Below are 24,616 nucleotides of genomic sequence, written 5' to 3'. Positions count from 1 at the left end.
GCGCCTATATTTTAGACCGCGCCAGCTGGATTCGACGTACTTCGGCATATCGCCTTGGCGGCATATATAGAACAGGTGGTGTGCGTGTTTACGAGGCAGCTGGATCAAACGGTGGCTCGCTATAGTGTGCTCACAGGAGAAGGCAAGAGGAAAATTGGGGACAAGGACGCAAGAACGAAAAATTGCGATTTTATTCAACAGTATTTGCTATTAACGCACTTGATAAAGGAAGGTTTTCCGATACCGCTACCACGCTACCACGCTATATGCCGCTACCAACACAGTCACGTACTATATTAACCAGGACGCTGACTGTATCACGCTGTACTTGCGCATGTGAGAAATGGCAGGAGTGATACCGATATTGTGGGGGTACTGTTGCGATTGAGATGTTCACAGATGTGAGAACGCAGAAGCCAGGTAGTGAATCCTATCGGGAACTCAATTTTACAGTGAGCAGTTAGCGTGCAAGTCACTTTTTTTTTCTCGTTTGTTCTTGGAGCCTTGTGTGCAGTGCTTCAACGCCAGCGTTGAATGGCAGCGTCCTACATCGAGTTCTCGTTATGATAGCAGGGGATAAAGGTCCGAGAACGCAGGTTCGAGGGCGAGTAGATGCCCTGAAATTTAGTCTGGAAGGTGCGGTAGGTTATTTCCGTTGCGCAGCTCATAGGCTTTCGAACGTTGCTGTGCTTTATTATTTTAAAATTATATATAGTGTCCTTATTGGTACACCTGTGTGGCTTCCGAGGTGAAGTTTGAAACGAAAACAAGAGTGTGCCGCTAGCAGATGGTTCATTTGGCCACGATTTCGAACGCATCGTAGAAATGGGAGCATGAAACGGAAACATACTTATTTGCACTGATTATTGTCTCAAACATCGAAGCCCGTTTTTTTCTGTTCAAGATGCTTACGTGCGCTTTAATAATGGGAGGGGGTAAACGCAACGACGTAGATGAGGTATTGCTATACATTTAGCTTCTGTACCCATCTTGGTATAGTTCAAGAAAAATAAAGCGTCTCAATCCGAATCTGAAAAAAAAAAGATGTTATAAAAAGAGAGCTCACAGCAGCTAGAAAACATTTGTCTTTGTAAGATGACGAAGATACTATACACCGAGCAAACTTTTTGGTTTTGCTGTAAGGCGAAACATAAAGGATTTAATTGTACTAAATTCCTGCAGATTGAGCATCTTATTTGGGCTATGATATGGAGCTGCTCAAACATCAGTTTGGCAACATTCTTTACATCAACACAATTTATGGACGCTATAACGTTAACATATTTCATTCTGACTTTATTCGAACCTCATGACGTCAAAGTTACATTACCGCCGACGCAAGCACAGGCGGTGTCCCGCAAGGATGTTTCAACAGCCCAATCAAGCGCTCTCCTCGTTTGGACGAGCTGAGCTTGGTTTGTTTTCAAAGCGAATAGTATTGCCTACAGCGACAAGTTTTCCTTATCTAATTGGCTCACGAGAGGCGAAGAGGGCACAGAAGAGGAGAGTGTTTCGGCGGGGCCGAGCTAGCGCAGTGAAAGAAGATAACCGGGACAGAAGAGTTGTGTCGGCGTCTCCGATTGGTCCGCTTCCCCTTGCTTAGCTTGCGGTGGCTGGTCAAAAATCGCGGCGTTGTGCAACGGGGAGGTCAAAATGCCGCTAAAACGGGTCCCCAGCGAGGAAGAGTTGGCGGAACGATGTCGCATACGTGCCGAAAGGGCTTGACAGCCATTATACAGCCACGAAAAAAAAAAATATTTATTGTACGTAAAGAAATCCATTCTCGCCGGTAGCTCCGAGCAGCCAGTGCCAGAACGGTCGCCGGGTAGCCATCTTCTATTCTTTTCGGAACGAGGCAGTCTCAAGATATTCCGAAAAAAAAAGCCGGTTTTGTTCGGCATACTATTGCATCTTTAACGCGTACAGGTCACTTTGACGCGGTGAGCTTCCGCGGTTTTGTGACGTCGCGTGGCAGAAAGGTAAGCTAGGTGTGGCCCGAAAACATTTTCACCAATCGCGGAAGGATAATGGCGAAAAAAAAGGCCTAGAATTGGAAAGAAATCTGGGGCCAGATTCACAAAGCTTTTCTTTCGTAAGTTCGCTTTGCCATTCGCTGACCGCCTTCGCTAATGATATGTCTGTTATCCGGATTGGCTAAAATTCTTTCTTACGAAAAATTCTAGCTTAAGAAGTTTTTGGGAATTCGGGCCCTGTCTCTTTTTCCCCCTTTTTTGGCTGAATCATGCTTATTCAGCGTCTATACATCATATTCAGATGGGAAGTTTTCGTGGTTTTCGTGATGTTTCGGGACAGAGAGGCGAAGCGGGCATGGTCCCCAAGACATTTCACCAATCGCGGAGGGCTAACAAAGGAAATTGAATAGAAACAGATTAGAATAGTTTTACGTCATACCACCCTATAACGTCGTCATCTGGGCCCGTAATAAGCAAACGCTCTTAAGAATTGTTCGTAAGAGACATTGGCAGCCAATCCTGCCATATACTGGACATATTAGGCCGTGCGTATTCGGCCTATGGTGCTTCGCATAGTCTGTGACAATTACTCCCATGTTATTTGCCAAACGGTCAACAATATTCAACATTGGCTCTGATGGGCGAGTTGGTGCAATACATTAACAGCATTGTAAAATATTTACGTTAACAACGCCAAGGATGACGAGGCACTAAACACGTCTGTGCAATTTGTGCTTCGCAACGCTCCCTCGGTTCCTGTGCGTCACCGTGCTATATCTAACTTACTTTTTGCTGGAGACAAAAACACACTGACGTCGTCGCTTCGATTTGTGTAGACGCCGATGACCTAGATGTTTTCAAGTCTCTTTCATTAGCGCAGGCTCACAGAAGGTAATTAGAGGCTGCGCGTAGGCTTATAACATTTGCAACGAGAAATGCATGTCCCAGAGGAGTCATTGACACCGGAAAAGGCCATGAATGGCCGTTAGCCCTAAGTAAACAGATGAGGTAACATTATTTTTCCCACATTCATCGGGTGTGACTGGCGGTAGTTTTTTTGAACAAACAAACAATCACACCAAAATAATTCACGTCCTTCCATATAGGAAAGTCGTCGAACAGTGTTTAGTTCAAGACTGTCTCTTCTTACACAGGGCTGTTCGCAGACGTCTTGTAAAATATAATAACTACTGCTATAGCACCCGAATCAACATGATGCAACATGCATGAATCATGCGTGAACCAGCATTTGGACCCAGTTACATCGCCATCTTTGACGCGCCGACTGCTGCTAATGCAAAGGTGCATCTTTCTCCAATTTTCTAAGTTCTCCAATTTACAAATTGAAGCCATCGTGTTAGCAAGGCGGATCCACTTAGAATGAATTCTCGGGATGACACCAGTTTCGAGATATTAATTCGCGAACTTTGCGGAGAAATGAATTGGGGGTTCCAGTTACTTTTGTGCTCCAATGCATAAAACGACATTTTGTTAAGAAAGGTCGTCATCCGTAAGAAATCCACGGCTACAATTTGTAAATTCCAATGCGGACCGGGCCATAAGGTAATTAGTTAAAAACTTCATTAGTCATTTTTTGTTCATTAGTCGATTATGCATTTAAATTTGTTGTGCATGTCCGCCTCTTAGAGTAGACCAGCTCATGAACTAGAATCGTGTGATCTGCAACAGGTAACCTTTAAAATTTTGTGAAAGTGTTCGCTGAAACACCCTGTATTTACAGCGCTAGAAAACAGACACATGGCTAAAAGGGTGCTGAAAACGTTGTCTTCATCTTGCTGTGTGTCCTGTTCTTTAACACTGTAAATATATATGCCATATTATTCCATCCAACTAGCCCGGCTTTCTGCCTTAATTACAGCCAGCGTTGTTAGATGTCGTCAGCTGTGTATGTGGCATGCAGTTATCACTAAGCAGTGAATTTTCCTATACAGTTTTACACTTGCGCATAAAACAGAAAAATTACATAATCGAACCTGCTCGAGTAACACCTAGCTTTTTTTGTTTTTTTTAGGGGGGAAGGAAGGGGAGGGCATAGTAAGTAGGGATTACTCTTGTTTCTTTTCATTCTGGCACCTATAGACGACATCGCGTTCGAACGACTGAGCACATCTTACACAGGTCCTTTAGCACGGCATCTTCTTGCTTCTAAGCATTTCCCGAACACAGTTCTGTCTATTACACGAGGAGATCAACAATGAACTCGTAAATTCCAACTTTTATGCGTCTTGTCTGACACTTATCGTCGAAAAAAGGAGTCACTTTCACCGTAATGCGAACGGGGTGCAATAACTCGCATTCTCGTGCCAACTTAGCGGCAAGCCCACCTTCTGAATTGACACAGCTACAACTGCATTAAAGGCTCCTGGCAATGTGGCATGCGTGAATTTTAATAATGTAGCATTTTCGCACTCCCCTACCTCAATACATCGCTCTATTATACGCAGGCAACAGACAACTCCTGCAGCGGGCATTTAAGAAAAACGTCGGCGAGGCAAATGGAAACGCGGATGATCTAATACCATTATCGGTTATAATTTACGTGGCTGTGGCAGTTATCTCTTCAAGAGAAGCGGCCGGATTTATCTGCACATGCTCATCTGCGCGCACTCGTTCAACACAAAACTGCTGTGGACTGCCGTTTGCCCGAAACCCGGGATATGCACTGACTTTCCGTGCACTCACCGAAGTTTTAGAACAGGGGCCGATGTGAACGAGCTCTCGATCACCTTTTATATCGGGATCTGAGTCGAAGGCGTGATACCTCGCCCATTCTCCGCCAGCTCCGCGAGGGTGCAACAGATATGTTTTATAGAGCCCAAGTCATGTTCAGACCTCCCGCGCGCTGACTGAGGGCGAGGACACCGAGAGGATCGAAACCTGCTCCCGGCGACGTTATACACCGAGTTCAACGACATTGCGTCACTTGCCGCCCCCGCCAAACGACGTACACGGGACATGCGGCTTCGTCTTAGAAGGCGGAGAAGTTGAGGTCGTGCTGCGCGAATATGTGATCGAAGCGGGCCGGCACGATGGCCTGGCGGTAGCACCGGGGCACGCGCATGTGCGACTCGAGGCCGAGGTCCTCGGCCAAGGCGACGCCGTCCGGGTTGCAGTCGACCACCATCATGGTGAGGCTGACGCGCGTCAGCGGGTTCCCGTCCACCAGCGCGCGAAGCAGCACGTCGGCCGCCTGGCGATCCTCGGCGTACACGGGTCCCATCATGGCGCCGCCCAGGATGTTGGTGCCGATCTTGCCGAAGCCGCACACGACTTCGCTGCCGTCGGGCCGCCGCCGGACCACGGCGCGAGCGAACCCGTCCGTGTCGTACACTGTGTAGGTGACCGCCTTCTCGCGGTTGTAGCAGTGCACCAGGGCGTCGTAAGCGATCACCTGCGACAGCAACAGCGGGAAAAGACAGCAGTGTATACTTATAGGATGTCAATGCACGCAGAGTTACATAGGTACAGTAGACTTCCGGTAATTACACGGAAGTCTAATTGCCCGGTCTACAGAATAATTACCCGATTGAAGGCCGGATCATTCGATCCTACTTTCAATCCGACTATGTTTAGAAGTCTCAGAATGCGCGTCATAAACATTTCGTCGCATTGATTATTTATTTTATTTTATTTCGCTTATTTCATTTATTTATTTATTTAAAACATAGTGCGGACCGCAATGCCGTCCAAGCTGGACAGGCAAGCGTAACAAGATGCAAAGATAATAAGCACAAAATGCAATGTACATGACACAATCAAGAGGGGTCTAATCTACAAGGCTCAGCTAGACGGTTCCACTTAGATATTGTGCATGGAAAGAAATGAAGACTGAAAAGCATTAGTTCTAGCAAAATATTGATCTAGAGAATGGGTTTGATGATGTCATGTAGCACGTAAGGTGGACAGAAGGGGTAAATATATTTTGGGGTCAAGGGCTAATTTGTGCTTAAGAAGCAAATAAAGAAAGTTTACATGGTTCTTATTTCTTCGGGATTCTGCCTTCGATTTGATTGACTGGTGCGCTTTAACTAATTAACGAAACACGGATGGATGGATGCTATGAGCGTGCACTTTTAAACGGGGTGGTGGGTTGCGCCACCGAGCTCTCGTTCTCATTTTGCCTGATATCCACACACACACACACACACACACACACACACACACACACACACACACACACACACACACACACACACGCACACGCACACGCACACACACACACACACACACACACACACACACCACACACACACACACACACACACACACACACACACACACACACACACACCACACACACATGCACAAAGAATTCCCAGCATCAAAGTCTCAACTGGGAACGTTGCTTTTGTAAGCTTCCGTTGACGTAGGCTCTGAAGGGCGCCGCGTAGTAGATGGCTCCGAAATCATTTTTTACCATTTGGGGTTTTTGAACAGGCATCCACATGAATGTTTTCTAGATTTCTAATTTTCGGATGATGCGAGCCCATAATGAGTACCAACAAAAGTTGCATTATCGGAAGTCTATTTTATCAAGCCGAACGGAAGCACTTTGTCCGAATCCTACATTTAGGATTAGGATCCTACATTTAAGCACTTTGTCAATCCTACAAAGCGAAACTACTTATTCACATGCCTGCCCAATGATTTGCTTCCAACAAGCGTACCTACGAGGTGGCAGATACCGCAGTGAACAAAACGCGGCAAAGAAATTGTGCAGATCTCACGCACTGTGGGAATATATGACATGCGAAGCGTTTTGCATGTACCTGGCTATCCAGCACTGTTTGGGGTTCCGCGGAACGATACCAGGTGTACCAACGTGTTCCTGTAATTTGAGTCGTTCTGTTTGTGGGTAACGAGCGTACCGGTGTGTGACGAAAGCAGCACGACGGTAACAAAGTTGTAGACGATCGTACGACGGCAAAGGCATGATTTCTATACGCCGGCCATTTGATGCGAGCCTGCGACATGGCGATTTTTGGGTTCTACGTAGGTAGTGGACGAGCGTGAACGAGAGAAACACGGATCGCGACGGCATCAGCGACTACGTGTTATGCAATCCTACGTATTATATGGCTATTTTTTTGTGGCGTATGTTAAAACGACGATGACATTTGTACTTAGGCGAAAAAATGTTAAAACTTGTTTAGCGTAGGTTATCATGAAGTTTGTACAACGTCGCGCAGTTTCTGGGTAGCGTGTGAGCTGCTACGAGGAAAGTACTGGGCAAAGTGGCCCGGTCCCGGAGAAAGTGCAGTCTAAAAGACAGTTGTCACGAGGAATGAAGGTGACAACGTGGCACGGGGTGCACGCGCCGAGTGTGCCAAAGCATAGGGTTTCATGCTATATCTTTCAGGGAGCTGGCTAGTTTTGGAACCAGAGAAGCCTGTGTGTGATCGTGGCCTAATCTAATAAAGTGTGGCCTCGGAATTCTATACAAATGCATCGCGGATTAATATTTTCCGTGGTCAAGGAAAGGGGTTTCGGAAATTAAGTCACTTGTTCTTAAAGCCGGTGACCAACAGGTTCTTGTTCTCAAGAGATCAGCAAGATTTTTTATCCGTACATACATTCAAGTAATGCTGACAGGAGCCGTACCAGAATTTGTAGTCTCCGCCATAGAAAACGGCCCGTATAGGGTATCCCGCTACCTGTGCGAGGTTGCATCCTCCTATAAGTTTCTCATCGGCAAGTTTTTTATTGAGCACTTAAATAATGTGCCCAGGAAGCGCCTCTTAAGGGACCTGGCAGACACAGTCTTTCCGGTCCCTCTATATAGATCGATTTATCAGACAAAACTAGGAAACGATTTTCTGAAACGTGTCAAAAAAAGTGGTCGCAGTTTCACCTGAAAGGCGAAGCATCAATTGCGATAGCAAATTTGTAGAGAGCTATACGGAGTAATGATAGTAGCTTTATCAGCTGTACAAACTTGGACATGCAGCAGCACCGGCAACACGCAGAACTAAAGTCGACGCCGTCGGCGTTTTGCCCGCGTTCGCACAAAATGCGTGCGGCGTTGCTGACTGTTGCCGGAACTTCACGATATAGAGAGCTGGAGTAATGATATTAGCTTGCTGTGGGACATGCAGCAGCATCGGCAACACGCAGAACTGTTGTCGACGCCATCGGTGTTTTGCCCGCGTTCGCTCAAAATGCGTGCGGCGTTGTTTCTGATATAAATAGGCACTAGCTAAACGTCACCTCCCTTCCCTCCCCTCCCCTCCCCCCCACGGCCTTTCGCGCATCGGAAGAAGGCGCGTTTTCTCTACATATATGGTGATTGTAAGGAGGAACAGAGACGCCTACTTCTGCAGCCCTTAAGCGAGCACGGCGCAGAACGCGCGTTTGTTCTCCGCCGTGCGATTCACTCCCCGTGAAAGAGCGCGTCCCTCGCGCCCTTTCACTCGCACATACAGCGTTCGGCGCGCGGCGACGATTTCATCTCCAAATGACGTCATACGGAACCTCACGGCGACGGCGACGGCGACGGCGACGGCAGAAATCTGCTTTGGAGTGTCCATATAATTGCTATCGCAAAAACAGTGTCCGAAGGGGTCAAAACGTTTTATTGCGATAGCAATTATATGGACACTCAAAAGCAGATTTCTGCCGTCGTCGTTGCCGTCGTCATCGCCGTCGCCGTCGCCGTGAGGTTCCGTATGACGTCAATGGAGATGAAATCGTCGCCGCGCGCCGAACGCTGTATGTGCGAGTGAAAGGGCGCGAGGGGCGCGCGCTTTCACGGGGAGTGAACGCACGGCGGAGAATAAACGCGCGTTCTGCGCCGTGCTCCCTTATGGGCTGCAGAAGTAGGCATCTCTTTCCTCCTTTACAATCACCGTATATGTAGAGCAAACGCGCCTTCTTCCGACGCGCGAGAGGCCGTGGGAGAGGGGGGGGAGGGGGAGGGAAGGGAGGCGACGTTTAGCTGCGGCACCAAGTGCCTATTTATATCAGAGGCTCCGGCAACAGTCACCAACGCCGTACGCATTTTGAGCGAACGCGGGCAAAACGCCGACGGCGTCGACAACAGTTCTGCGTGTTGCCGGTGCTGCTGCATGTCCCAATTTATACAGCTGATAAAGCTAATATCATTACTCCGTATATTTCTTTAAACTTCACACGGACACACTGCCAGTAAGAACATGGAACGACGAGGTATGTTTGTGGCATGGGGAGTTATAAACTGCCTTTTATGCAGGAAACAAGCGACAGTAGAACATGTTTTCATTGACTGTTGAGACGCTGTCTTCTATTGGGATGGCCTTCAAAGGAGACTACAGAAGAACCTTCCAATACATGCGCATGGCATACGATTTCTAGCTTTTGAAGAAAGTAGTGTCCCTCAGTGATCCCAGACAACACAAAATATTCCGTGGATGTCCCGGAAAGGTCCGAACGTCCTAGCTTCTTATGGGACGCACTGAGGACGTCCACAGCACCATGCCCACAATTAATTTTAAACACAACATCTACTGCTGGACTTATCGTGAACCTAAATTGACATATATCCATAATCCAAGCAACATCCTTAGAAGGATATTCTGAGGACGCTGCTTCCAGATATGTTTATTTGGGAGTCTCATGTTCGCCCGAACGAAATTGAGTATAACCCAAAACGAAATAGGTAGCACACTGCAATTATATATGAAGACTTTTTGTTTTAAACTATTATTATTATTATTATTATTATTATTATTATTATTATTATTATTATTATTATTATTATTATTATTATTATTATTATTGGTAGTAGTATCCAAAGCACACCTTCCTCCGGCAGTTCTCTTGAAGTAACAAAAGCCCATCTCGAAGGCTATGCCACTGTAAGTGCATAGGTGGTGCTGCACCTGAGGTAGCTCGTTTGATACCAAACGGCTTTTTAATGGTGGCAAGAAACAAAGTCGCGAAAGTTCTGATATTTCAGAGCACATGAAAGCACACAAATATAAAAACGGAGCCCTATGCAATATGGGTTCTCATATCTCCAACGGTAGTGCCTTGGAACACACACTGACATCATCCTAAAATGGTTCTGCAATTATGTACCTTGTATGTTCTCAGTACTTACTTCGGTTGGACAAATGGACTTCATAAGGAACCTTTTAGGATTAGTGCAGGTTATCCTTAGGATGTACGAATGTCCTGATGCTGACATCCCAGAGACTTACAGGGGATGCATTTGCGTTGTCTTGGATGTATATATGCTTCTCTGCTTTTATAGCATATGGAGGCCACTTATGGATATCCAAAACGCTGATCCCCAAGCACAATCGGTTAACTCTCATATTGTTGAGTATGTCACGAAACCCACAGCTGTGCTGAAACACCAAGGCACTGAAGAGGAAGTGCTTATATTTGGATGTCCTTACGCAGTTGAAATTTCATAAGTAAATGCAACTATAGCCTTGATGTGTTCACGTTATATTTGTAAATGTGTGTTTTGTAACATTTACCACAAAAAGTGTTCGTGGCCGGATGGTTAGAGCACCCGGATGCTGTGCCCAATGGCACAGGTTTGATTCCCACATCGGTCACACTTCATTTTATTTTTATTAAAGCAAGGCGAAACAGGAACCTACCTACCTACCGCAAAGTGCCAAGGATGAGACAAAAAAAATGCTTCGTGTTAAAATAGATTTATGTGTTCGATTTCGTTGCGCCTTCAACACGCGCTCGTACGATGCTTAGATGGGCAGCAACATCGTAGCAAAATATATCGAAGGAAGAAACGCTGATGGATGAGAGTCTCTCTCTCTCTGTTGGCCTATACAATAAATGAAGGGTAAATTCCGCATAATACAATAATGCTTTCGTACTGGAGGAACGGAGAGCAACGGCGACAGATTCAGGAGCTACGATGCGCTATAGTAATGCTTAGGATATGTATACCTGGGGCAAAAGCTTGGCGCTCACAGGCACGGCGTGCAACTCGTCTGTAGGCCGCGCCAGCTTGTCGGTGCTGACGGCAGTGCCGCTGTAGACGAGCGTGTTCCACGTGTCGAGGTGGCCGAAACCCGCGCGGTCCCGGTACGTGCTGAGGTGCTTGGGCACTGCGTTGAGGCCCGCGTTGCAGTCTCCGAGGCGCCTAGGCCATGGTGCGCCACAGGCGGATGCCAATACCTCGCCCCTGTAGGTGCTTGCGCACCGCGTACATGCCCACGAAGAAGAGCGACTCATGCTGGCGCACACAGGCACACGTGGCCACCACGCGACCTGCGTATAGAAGGAAAATGTATAGAAATGAGACACAAGGTTGTTCTATGCGGCCGCTCGACCCCGCTGGGGCCCCGAGGGCTTTAGTGCGGCTTACAAGTGGGACAGGGGCGTGTTAGAGGGGCGGTGGGGAGGTGGGTGGGTGGGCGGAGATAGTACTCAGCGCATTCTTAGTACCATGAGACAGCTGACTCACGAAAATTGGGTATAAGCGAAATTCGGCAAGTACGCTTACCCACCCACTTCGTCTGACCTAAGCAAGATGCACAAGATAAGATTAATTGTGAACAAAGGCAGGTGTTGGTGACGAAACGTCAAGCTTATAAAATAAAATTTCATCTTGGTTGGCGCCTGTTTTGCATTTTGCCGTGATACTAGAGCACTGCACGGGCCGATTTTTGCGGCCCGGGCCCGTTTTCACATTGGGCGGCCCGCCCGAGCCCGATCAAACCTTTTATGGCGAGATACCGGGCCGGGCCCGGGCCCGGAAATAATCTACGTTACCCGCCCGGCCCGGCCCGCCACCCCTTTACCTTAAGCCCGAGCCCGGCCCGAGCCCGACTCGAAACCGGCCCGAACCCGGCCCGAGACGGAGAAATACATGTTTTTCAGAGTTGAGAATCCCGAGAATAACTCGCAGAAAGCCCGAGCCCGGCCCGGGCCCGCGTCAAAAAACCCGAGCCCGGCCCGGGCCCTGGTCAAAAAGCACACGCCGTGCCCGAGCCCGGCCCGGGCCCGGGTCCAAAAGCACACGCCGTGCCCGAGCCCGGCCCGAGCCCGTGAAAAAACTCCTCTACCCGGCCCGGGCTTTCGGGTAAGCCCGAGCCCGTGCAGTGCTCTACGTGATACTCCCCGACCAGACACGATTTTGTCATAATCTCTATATCATTATTCAATACACTTTACAGTGTACAATAAAGTCATTACTCATCAGTAAAGTCGCTTCCAACGAGGTGGATATCCACTGCGAAGCGTTCGTTGGCTCTGAGCCTCGTACAGACGAGTAAAAAAACAAAACAAAAAGAAAACAGAAAACAATTGGGATTTCCAAATGGACAAATTGGTCTCTCAATTGGACTCAGAACTAATACGAAAAAAAACTACCCTAGAAGGGTCCAAGTCTTGATATTCTCACGTGGTAGTGTGATAATATTAAGACACGTGGTTGTGTGACAGAGTACCGGTGGCCACTGCATGCGTCAATTGAGTTCTTGAAATGCGTTGGCCTGCGCCGTTTCCCATTTGAACTCAACATCCCATTTAGTTAGATGTGTCAGCGGCTGGTAGCGTGGCAGAAGTTGCTAAATTCTTCGTCGAGAGCATCCTGTTGCGACATGGTGCCACAGAAGTCCTCATCACCGACAGAGGAACGGCTTTCACTGCAGAGTTCATGACTGTGCATGTGTTGGTTTAGAAAGTCCATGCCGAGAATTAAGTCTCGCGAGTGCCAGTTGCTGATTCAGCTCGGATATGCCAAACCTTAGAAGCCAATGGGCAACGAAGCCAAGCAAATTGTAGAGGGAATTTAACGTTCTTGGAACTGAAATGTATAAAAAAATAGAAAATCAAAATGGACCAAGAAATGCAGAAACTCCACTAGAATTGTCTAAGTATGCATAAGCATACCCCCAAATTTCAGTTTGCCCACCCCCCAATTTTAAGGTGGCCTACCCCAAAGTTCAGTTGGCCCAGCCCCAAACTTCAAGTTGGCCTACGCCCAAATTTACGTCGGACCACGTCCAAATATCAAGTTAGCCCACCCTCAAATTTCAGTTGGCCCACCCCACATTTCAAGTTGGCCCACCCACAAATTTCCGTTGGCCCACCCCACATTTCAAGTTGGCCCACCCACAAATTTCAGTTGGCCCAGTTCTAAAACACCCCATGCATTTCCTAAGGAGCCCTATGTATCCCTATAGGTATTCTCTCTTTTTTTTTAATTGTTCCTTTTCGCTTATAAAGCTAACAATCATCTAGATTTAGACTATTATAACGATTAAATGTCTTATACTTTGCAAATTACGCATTTTTGTACAGATACATGGCATTACGACTTTCGCATGACAGGGCTGGGGTCCTCGCCAAAGAATGCTTACGCATTAATGTCCAGCCCACTCCGCGCCTTCCCGATATATGTCGTTCGACTGTTTCCATGGCACTCGTGACACTCGAGACTTTTCAATAGTGAGTACGAGTGTTCTTTTCATAGACCAGACTTTGGAACTTACGGCGTACTACAGTAACTCGTTGATAGGTAACTTTCTACTTTTCTTGTGGAGAACCAAAGTAGCTGTGGAATCCTTGTAGATATTTGCTAAGATATTCAGGTATGCCTCCTGTACTCCTTGATTACGCAATGGCTCTATGCAGGCCCGTAGCCAGGAATTTTTTCTGGGGGAGGGGGGGGGGGGCACTTGCTGAAGGTTTTGACAATTTGAGAAAAGCACCTATTTTTCAGTAATTATTTTCGGTAAAGCACGTAAAGATCAAAATTTCGGGGGGGGGGGGGGGGGGGGGCTAGGGCCCCCTTTCCTGGCTACGGGCCTGCCTCTATGAATGCTGGTATCTCTACTGAATCAAATTCCTTTTCATGATCTATGAAAGCCATATAGAGAGGTTGATTGTACTCCGCAGATTTGTCGATTACCTGATTGATGACAGGGATATGATCCATCGTAGAATATCCCTTCCTGAAGCCAGCCTGTTGTCTTGGTTGGCTGAAGTCAAGTGTTGCCCTGATTCTATTGAAAATTATCTTGGTGAATATTTTATATTGAAAGCAAGACAGGGGTAAGGCAAGAAGACACAATCTCTCCAATGCTATTCACTGCATGCTTCGAAGAAGTATTCAAGCTCTTAGACTGGGAAGGCTTAGGAGTGAGGATCAACGGCGAATATCTCAGCAACCTTCGGTTTGCAGATGACATTGTCATATTTAGCAAGAATGGAGAAAATAAATGATTGAGGACCGTTATCGACAAAGTGTAAGAGTGGGGTTGAAGATGAATATGCAGAAGACAAAGATAATGTTCGATAGCCTGGCAAGGGAACGAAGAATTCAGGATCGCCAGTGGCCCTCTAGAGTCTGTAAACGAATTCGTTTATCTAGGTCAATTACTCACAGGGGACCCTGATCACGAGAAAGAAATTTACAGAAGAATAAAGTTGGGTTGGAGTGCATATGGCAGGCACTATCAAATCCTGGCTGGGAGCTTACCACTATCGTTGAAAAGAAAAGTCTACAATCATTGCATTCTACCGGTGCTAACATATTAGGCAGAAACTTGGAGGTTAACAAAGTAGCTCGAGAACAAGTTAAGGACCGCACAAAGAGCGATGGAACGAAAAATGTTAGACCTAACGTTAAGAGACAGGAAGTCAGCGGTGTTGATGAGAGAGCAAACGGGGATAGCCGATATTCTAGTTGACATTAGGAGGAATAAATGGAGCTGGACAGGCCATGTAATGCGTAGAATGGATAACCGGCGGACCATTAGAGTTACAGAATGGATACCAAGAGAAGGGAAGCGCAGTCGAGGACGGCAGAAAACCAGGCGGGGTGATGAAGTTAGGAAATTTGCAGGCGCAAGTTGGAATCAGCTAGCGCAAGACAGGGGTAATAGGAGATCGCAGGGAGAGGCCTTCGTCCTGCAGTGGACATAAAAATAGGCTGATGATGATGATGATGACAGCAACTCGGTTGAACAGCCCTAACTCAGCCTTGCGACCGAAGGCAACGTGGCCCGCATACTTTTAACAAAGAGTGTATGTTCTGTAAGCTTTGTCACATCCATTCCTAGTGCCTGTTGTCGCTGCTTAGCATCTCCTCAGCAAGCAATTATAGCTGTGACTTTATTGCACGACAAATTACGTCCAGAAATAGTGTTAAGCTAGAGTTAAGTGAGCGGATTTCTCGAACAGAAAATGTAAACAATGTACCCGATGGTCGGAGCTATAGTTGTCCACTCTATGCTCTCGAGTTCTCCTGCCTTGAAGACTTTGGCTAGTCCCGGCGTGCATATCCCCCTTGTTACTTGTTGCTCTTCAATTGTTTCTTTAATGCGATTCTGCAAGACACCGATCGCTTACCCTTGTTTGTCTTCAAACGAACCAAAGGATGATAGGATCGTCCAAAGGTCTGCGCCGCGAATTTAGAATGCCAGTTTGATCTTTCCGCTCGTGAATTCCAGTATTCCCAACCTTGATGTCGTAACCAAGTTTTTTACCTCTGTTTATGCTTTTGTTAACTGCGCTCCCGCTCATTCTTCGCTCGAAAAGAAAAAAAAAAGAACACTAGACAAAACACGAAATAATAATTTCGGCTCGTTCAGAGGTATTCTCATTCCGGTGCCGGGCACCGACATAAAACGAAGCTCGAAGCACCCTTTCGCTGGGGTCCGCACTCATTTCCGCTGCTGACCGTCGGCCGACGACAGTCAGAGGGAGAGAGAGAGAGTGGGAGAAGCTTCTCTTCAGGCATACCGCGTTCCATATTCTGGGAATTAATCTTCGACTGGGAAAAGAGGAATGGGAGGCAGAGGGAGTGGGTTTGGAAAGGGTCCCGCATTCCTTCGGCGAACAGCCTTCAGCTTACGACGAGCCGATAGAGGGAGCAGTAAACGAAAAAAAAAAAGCCCAGAAAATTGGCGCTAAATATATATATTGAAATGGGCTAACTGACGAAGCTAACTTTGTTCGGGGCTATATTGGAGAGCACGCACGCGCGATGGAACGGTGTTATGAACAGGCGTGCACGCGAGGGAAGTGGAAGAATGACAAAAGGAAGAGAACATAGATAAATATGAGGGCGAAGGAGAACTCCGCAGAGAGACTGCGTTCGCAAGGAGCACCGCTGCATAAGCGAGCGCAAACTGGTGAAGCCCGCGTGTATACTGGTTTCCCCATATGCCTGCGTACACTGGCACACAGGAAGAGGAGAGCCATTGAGGGTATGAAGTGGTGGCTTGGACCAGCCGGCGCTCGGGCTCACACCGCGGTGGCGACGGCGTCAGCAGCCGCCTTTACGACCAGACCTGTCCCTGAATCTCGCCTTCGTTTCGTCACCGCGGCCCTGCCAGGAATGCCAGCGGTGCCCGTACCTTTCGCCCCTTTTCTAACTACCCTCCTCGCCACCCAGATCACTTTCGCGCAGTTTCCCGAGGGCACGCCATAATATATATATGTGGTGTACAGTACAGGCCATCGATTCTTGGCTCACGCCTTTCTCCGAAGCCGTTGCGCACTGCTAGTTTTGTGTGCCTGATTTCGATTTACCCCCGTTTCGTCTTTCCTTATTCTTTCTTTCTTTCTTTCTTTCTTTCTTTCTTTCTTTCTTTCTTTCTTTCTTTCTTTCTTTCTTTCTTTCTTTCTTTCTTTCTTTCTTTCTTTCTTTCTTTCTTTCTTTTATCATTTGCTTACAATTCCCAACAATGCCATCCCTATGGAGCCGCAGCTGTAGTTCACCCATTCGCCTTTTCTTCGCGCTCTCAGTTTGTCTCCTCTACGAGGCACGGCGGCGTTTAATTTGGCCTGCCTTGTCGTCTTTGTCATTGCGCTGTTTGGGTCCGCCTCCGTTCGGTTCCAATCTTCAGCGTGGCGCGCAACAACACACCTCAAAAGAGAGCCAGAGGCGAAGGACTCCTTCGGGAGACCCAACATCTCTTCCCTCTTTCTTACTCATCCCGCTTTCTTCTCAAATTTCTCCCGGAGTTTCCTCCGAGTCCACCGCCAGCCCTTCGCGCTCTCTGACCGTGGAACCAACGTCGTCATCGTCTTACACTGCGGCGGGCCTCGCCACCCAACTCCGGCTCCCGCACGGCTCGCTCTGCGAGGACTCGAATTGCAGTTGACAGCTGAGGTCGGCGCATGCGCGGCCGAGTGGTGATGCGGTTTTGTGCTTGTCGGCAGGGTAGAAGTAGGGCAGGAAGGAGCTCCTTTTCTCTCAGCCAATGATTTCTTCTTCAGCGAGTTTCCTCGGCTGCTCCGGCAGTCTGCTGTATTCGACTACCGACGTATTCTCCCGCGCGCCTTCGAAATAGTGCGCGCCAAAGCAAGTAAAGAAACAAAAAGAAAAGCGGGAGAAGTTTTTTATGGCTCCCTTTTCTTTTCTTTTTTTTATATGTACAGTCAACTGCAAAGGTTTACGGACAGTGGGATCCGAGAAAAATTGGAATATCTCCAAAGCCTCGAAACGCAGCCTGGTATCCCGATTTCCAGAATGTACTAGTATATGCGGGCAACATCATCATGATCATGATCATCATCATCGTCAACTTATTTTTTTGTCCACTGCAGGACAAAGACCTCTCCCAGCGATATCCAAATACCCCTGTCTTGTCGTAGCTGATTCTAACCTGCGCCAGCAAATTTCCTAACTTCAATCACTCCACCTAATTTTCTGCGTCCTCGACTGCGCTTCGCTTCTCTTGGTATCCATTCTGTAACTCTAATGGTACACCGGCTATCTGCCCTACGCATTACATGGCCTGGCCAGCTTCATTTCTTTTCTCCTAATGCGAACTAGAATATCGGCTATCCCCCTTTGCTCTCTCATCAACACCGCTCTCTTCCTGTTTCTTAACGTTACGCCTAACATTTTCCTTTCCATCCCTATTTGCGCTGTCCTTAACTTGTTATCGAGCTTCTTTGTTAACCTCCAAGTTTCTGCCCCATATGTTAGCACCGGTACAATGCAATGAATGAACACGCGTGAGCAAAAGCATACGGACCAAGAATTGCCCGATAAAGCCGATTTTTTCAATTGCCTGCGAATCCAACTTGAAATTGCGGACTGCAGTCCAAACTTGGCTTTGCGAACTTTCCAGTGTACTCGTCAATTTCAGTTTATGCATGTTAATTGCCAAGAAATTTAGTTTTTTTTTCGGCGATTCTGTGGTCCGTATACTTTCGCTCATGGGTGTACACTTTTTTTTTTCATCGAGTGGCTGTTACCAATTCTTCAATCAAGGTCTGGCCCTTGGTGCATCCCACATGTCTTCAAAGCGCATCACGAGCTATGGGACTTGACTTTATTGTCATGGCACTTCGATGCACACACAGTGCTCACTCTCTTCCTCTTTTCCTCTTTATATTCTCCCTTTCTGTTGTTTTTTTGCGTTCATGCATTTTGATGTTTTCTATTCCTTTATGCTTAATGTTATTTCTTACTTCATATTGGTTCCATTGGTTCGCACTGCTGCTAATCCTTGTATTATTTATTTGTAACCTTCGTCGAGGGTCCCGTTGCAGTCTTGTACTTTGGGACCCTCATCCGTATATTTTATATGCTGTCATTAACATACGATGTAACAATAATGTAATGAAGAAGAGGGACGATGCAGTGGGGCATCCTTACCAGCGCTGTCTAGTGGGTCAGTCTCTCCAAGCGCATCGCTCGGACTACGCCGCTCGCGCTCGCAGTTCCTTGAACTGATCCAACGGTCGGCCCTAACGCCTGTGTGCAATAAACGCCTTTACAATAATGATAAACTGATTTGACTTGATTCCCTTACCCCCAGCGTAGGGCAGAAAACTGGACGCTCGTCTGGTTGACCTCCCTGCCTTTCCTCTTTGCTATCTCTCTCTTTCTCTCTTGGGGTTCCACGAAACAATACCAGGTGGGCCAACGTGTTCCTGTAAATTGAGTAGTGTGTGTGTGTGTGTGGGTCGCGAGCGCACGTGTGTGTGACGAAAGTAGCAGGACGAGAACCAAGTTGTAGACGTTCGTATGACGGCAATGATTGTTGGGTTCTACATAAGTATAGTGAACGAGCGTAGCGAGATAAACACGGATTGCAACGCCATCAGCGGCTACGTGTTGCACAATCGTACGTACACATGGCTATTTCATGTCGTGTATGTTAAAACGACGATGGCATTTGTACTTAGGCGAAGAAATGTTAAAACTTGATTAACTTGGGTGATCCTGAAGTCTGTACAACGTCGCGCAGTTTCTGGGTAGCGTGTGAGCTGCTACGAGGAAAGTACTGGGCAAAGTGGGCCGGTCCCGGAGATAGTGAAGTCTAGCACGGCGCCTCACGAGGGAAAAAGACGATAAAGTGGCATGGCATGCACGCGCCAAGTGTTTCAAAGAGCTGGCTGGTTTTGAAGCGAGAGAAGAATGCATGTGATCGTGGCCTAATGTCATCATCATAATCAGCAGCCAATTTTGTATCCACTGCAGGACGAAGGCCTCTCCCGGCGATCTCCAATTACCACTGCCTTGCGCTAGCTGATTCCAACTTACGCCTGCAAATTTCCTAATTTCATCACCCCACCTAATTTTCTGCCGTCCTCGACTGCGCTTTCCGTCCCTTGGCCTAATATAATCAAAACGAAAAGTAATCGCGGCCTAATGGTTAGAACACCCGGCTGTTGTGCTGGACGGCAGGGGTTTGATTCTCGCGCCGGTCACACATTATATTATTTTTCTTAAAGCGAGGCAAGACACAAACCTACCTACCTACAGCAAAGTGCAAAGAGTGAGGCAAAGAATACTTCACACTAAAGGTACGGGAGAAGAATGGCCGCTACAGCGACGCTATTACGGGGACTCATAAATCCACCTATTCAAGATAGGAACTCGGAGTTTTAGGAACTCGAAGAATAGTTGAATGGAGGAGCAAAGCACGGGAGCGGAGCTCTTTAATGTATGCGCCACTTTCCACAGGCGACAGGCTCAAGGCAGTTCAATCAATCAATCAATCAATCAATCAATCAATCAATCAATCAATCAATCAATGATTTGACTGCAGACACAGGCTGGATGGTCAGGTGGTCTAAAAGCCGTGATTACAGCTTGACTGGGCCCAGACGACCAGGAATGTCTGGGGCTGCATTTGCTAACGACCCATTTCTTTTTCTATTCTTTCGAGCTTTGTCATTTGGTCGGACGCCGCCGTTATCACTGAGATCGACCACACGGTGCGATGAATTGTAAGAATGAGAAAAAATAAAATAGAATGTTACAATAATCAATAAATTGTGGCGTTTAACGTCCCGAAACTGCACCGTGGGTAATGAGGGGCGCCGTGGTGGAGGGCTCCGGATTAATTTTCACCACCTGGGATTTTTTAGCGTGCATCCAAACACGGTGGACGAATGTTCTTGCAATCCGCCCCCGTCGGAATGCGGCCGCCGCGGCCGGGATCGAACCCGCGATAACGTTACCAAATAAAGGGTCTGGAAGTTGCGCAGGAAAAACCACCACTCTCGCTGCGCAGCGAGCATGGCCGCTTTTGTGAGCGATACATCGCATACGCGCAGCGCCTTCGTTTCGCAGCCCGAGTATACAGTCGGGCAGTGTTTCATGGCGCCTTCAGGGCTTCAATTACGCACGCAGTGTGGGTTCATTGAAAGCGGAGGTCTCTTCAAGCCATAGAGTTAATATAACCTACTCTATGCTTCAAGCAGCTGCACAACGACGAGGAGTGTTGGCGATGTTCTGCCCTCAAGGTAGCGCGCGTTCTCAGGCGTCAGATGCGCCAGGCCAGTTGGCTTCGGTATGCAGCGCGAGCGCACTTCGCAGCTCACCGCTTCCACGTTCTCCAGTGTACAAGCCGACAACTTAGCAATATGTGATATATGCGGATATGGTGAGAAAATGAAAAAAAACGAACATTGTCCGTGATATTTTCACGGGTAGAAATATAAGCGAAAATATATTTACAAGCCCTCTTCAACGAGCTGCAACACAGACAAGATGGTCTGGCGACATTCTTTACAATCGTCGTTCTCTTCCGCACACTGACCACACCGTGTGGTCACTGTGCGGTCATTGTGTGGTCACTGTGTGGTCACTTCTGTCACTCTGTCTTTGTGACGTTGCTCGTAGTCTCGTGACAATATTAAGAGGATCGAAAACAATTTCAATGTTCAAGGAAAACTTGCGATTCTGCATAGGCACAGAAAGCCGCGAAAAGCGCTTCGTGAACCGACACTCTATACTGTCAAACTTTGTTAATGGCATTGAAGCGGACCCACGTGATGACACATCGGCGTACATAACTCATACGTCATAAAATGCACCGTGATTTTTGTTTAAAGAGTGTTTATTAAGTTTCATTAGCGCTTCGGCTGTTCACAGCACTTAACATACGCCATAAAGAAGACTATGCTGGAAATCGGTGCTGTCTTCACGCCTACAACTGGAACGGCAGAAGCACGGCGACGTTATTTGTGTGGCGGCGCGCATTTGTGTTTTCGTAGGCGTGCGAGTTGGCGAGTATCCCAGTGCCTTGTGAACTAGAAAGTGTGGTCAACTCGTGGCCAAAGAAGGAATCGTGGAATCGCGTGTAGAAGCATCGTTTCGTCTTCGAAAACTTGGCTCGGATAGTAAAATGACCAGGGTGCAGTTTTGGGCTAGATGCGGGCTAAATTCTCTAGACTATTTAGGCTAGATATGCTGGTGTTCAAGTTTTAAGTTCGCTCTGCAATAAAAAATTGCCACAGCGTGATATATACTTCGACACATCACAAACTGGTGTATATATTATTATATATGTCATATCACCTTGTTAATCAAGAAAATTTTTTGTGCTTGCGATTGTTTGTGGCTTCTGTCTTATACCAGCATACAATCGCTATCACACACGTTTGTTGTTGTTTTGCAGCACAGGACTACATAAGCACGTAGTGCGCGACCACAAGATCAAAACGTTCCTGCAATAGAATTTTCCCGAGCGTATTTAACGCGCGGCGTTGGGCACGGTAGACGGCAACTTTTCTGTGAAAATTTAAAGCATAGGCACGTTTAAAATCAGTTGTCAATCTCTTTCAGCAAGTGCAGGTTATTTTGCACCTGACCTTGCGCATGTCTGGCTAATGGACCTGCACAGCAGTTTGGGTCTCACGGCGTCTTCAGTGGTGCCAAAATTTAGACCCGCGTGATACAACATGACATTATTTAAATATTTAAATTCTGGATTTTTTAGGTGCCAAAACCACGACATGATTATGAGGCACGCTGTATAGTGGGGGGATCCGGATTAATTTTGACCACCTGGGTTTCTTCAACGTGCACACAGTGCACGGTACACGGGTCATTGTCGCACGACGTGATCTAGACAGTCGAGAGAGCAGTCATCTCCCCGGATTGGTGCACAAGTTAGAGTGAAGATTGCGAACTCCATAAATTGGTTAAGCACAAGGCTACAGCCCTACTTATTTACTAGGCAGCGCATACTTAAGCAAGAAGCTCTGTTGGCAGTGTAGAAGGCGGAACCTCTTCGCTATACAGAGCTTCACACCACTCGGAGCCAGCAAGATTTTAATTGCGTGTTCATAAATGTACGATGAGGTTGCTGTGAGCAGGGGACCCACCTTCAAGTATTGCAGAGCATAGCTGCACTCTGGCACCACGTATTAAATGCAGCAGGCCAAAGGGACAAATGAGGTACAAATCAGAGCGCAGCATCTCAAGGGCTCTGTAGGAAAGGAACGACCAAGATACGCAGGAAGAAGAAACAAGACTAACGATTAACGCACAGGATGGTCTATCTTGAACTCCGGCAACTCTGTTTACCTAGCGCTCTCAACCCAACCAGTAATGACATCGAGGACCATTAAATCAATACTTCGACTGCTGAAGTGCCCGAGGCACTGCAGAAACTCCAACGCAGTACTTGGCAGATGCTCTCCCCCACAAAACTAACTATGGCATCATGATCATCATCATGATCAGCCGCAGCAGCCTATATTTATGCCCACAGCAGGACGAAAACTTCTCGCAGCAATATCCAATTACGCCTGTCTTGCGCTAACTGATTCCAACTTGCGCCTGGAAATTTGCTAATTCATCAGCCCGCCTAATTTTCTGCCATCCTCGACTGGGCTTTCCTTCCTTTGGTACCCATTCTATAACTCTAATGGTCCACCGATTATCTGCCCTGCGCATTACATGCATGACCTGCCTAGCACCATTTCTTTCTCTTAATGTCAACTAGAATATCGGTTATCCCCGTCTGCTGTCTAATCCACACGGCTCTCTTCCTGTCTCTTAACGTTACGTCTAACATTTTTCGTTCCATCACTCTTTGCACGGTCCTTAACTTGTTCTCGAGCTTCTTTGTTAACCTCCAAGTTTCTGCCCTATATGTTAGCACCGGTAGCATGCAATGATTGCGCACTTTTCTTTTCAACGACAGTGGTGAGCTCCCAGTCAGGATTTGGTAATTCCTGTCGTATGCACTCCAACCCAGTTTTGTTCTATAAATTTATTTCCCATGATCAGGGTCCCCTATGAGTAATTGAACTTGGTAAGCGTACTCCTGCACAGACTCTATAAGCTGGCTGGCGATGATGAATTCTTGTTCCCTTGCCAGCCTATTGAACGTTACTTTTGTCTTCTGCAGACTGTTACACTTTCTTGGTTAAGGTCCTCCATCATAGGTTGCGATTCCTCCCCAGTGTTACTCAACAGGTAATGTCATCTGCAAACCGAAGGTTGGTGAGATATTCGCCGTTGATCTTCACCCCTAAGCTTTCCCAGTCTAATAGCTTGAATACTTTTCTAAGCATGCAGCGAATAGCATTGGAGAAATTGTGTCTCCTTGCCTGACCCCTTTCTTGATAGGTAACTTTCTACTTTTCTTGTGGAGAACCAATGTTGCTGTGCAATCCTTGTAGATATTTGCCAATATATTCACGCATGCATCCTGTACTCCTTGGTTACGTAATGCCTCGATGACTGCTGGTATCTCTACTGAATCAAATGCCTTTTCATAATCTATGAAAGCCATGTAGAAAGGTTGATTGTACTCCGCAGATTTCTTAATCACTTGATTGATGACATGGACATGATCCATCGTAGAATACCCCTTCCTTAAGCCAGCCTGTTCTCTTGGTTGATTGAAGCCAAATGTTGTCCCTGATACTATTGGAAATTATCGTAGTGAATATTTTATACAACACTGAAAGCGCGCTATTGGACCTAGAATTCTTCATCAATTCATTTACCTTTCCCTTCGTATGGATTAGCATAACGTTGGCATTCTTCCACCTCTATGGAACACTTGAAGTCGTGAGACATTGCCTATAAAAAAGCCGCAAGCTTTTCAAGCATAATATAGAGCATTGCGTACAGGGGGCCCGGAAGTATACCTGATGTGTGGGGGCGACATCTGGGGCTCATGTCGCATCGTGTAGTTCACCTCTCTCTCTCTGATTATATATATATATATATATATATATATATATATATATATATATATATATATATTAATTACTTGATTTAACTGCTTTATTATGAAAGAAAACATTATTAATAATACACTAAAAGTGTGATTTATTTAACGGGTGGTTAATTGTGGTGTGCGGCGCTGTTTGAAAAATCCGCAGATTGTGGATTAATTCACGAAGGATATATCTAAGAAATTTCATACGTTTTTCCAATGATACAAACT

At 46.9% G+C, this 24,616-nt stretch overlaps 1 pseudogene; it reads right to left on the bottom strand.

The window, feature by feature from the left end:
* Positions 1-909: 909 nt before the first annotated feature.
* On the bottom strand, positions 910-24,352 carry LOC119440436 (uncharacterized; annotated as a pseudogene).
* Positions 24,353-24,616: the final 264 nt, after the last annotated feature.

Source organism: Dermacentor silvarum, chromosome 2, assembly GCF_013339745.2.
Source record: "Dermacentor silvarum isolate Dsil-2018 chromosome 2, BIME_Dsil_1.4, whole genome shotgun sequence".
In the NCBI taxonomy this organism is placed as follows: domain Eukaryota; kingdom Metazoa; phylum Arthropoda; class Arachnida; order Ixodida; family Ixodidae; genus Dermacentor; species Dermacentor silvarum.
Note: the sequence above shows the minus strand (reverse complement) of the source record. Positions and strands in the feature narration are given on the sequence as shown.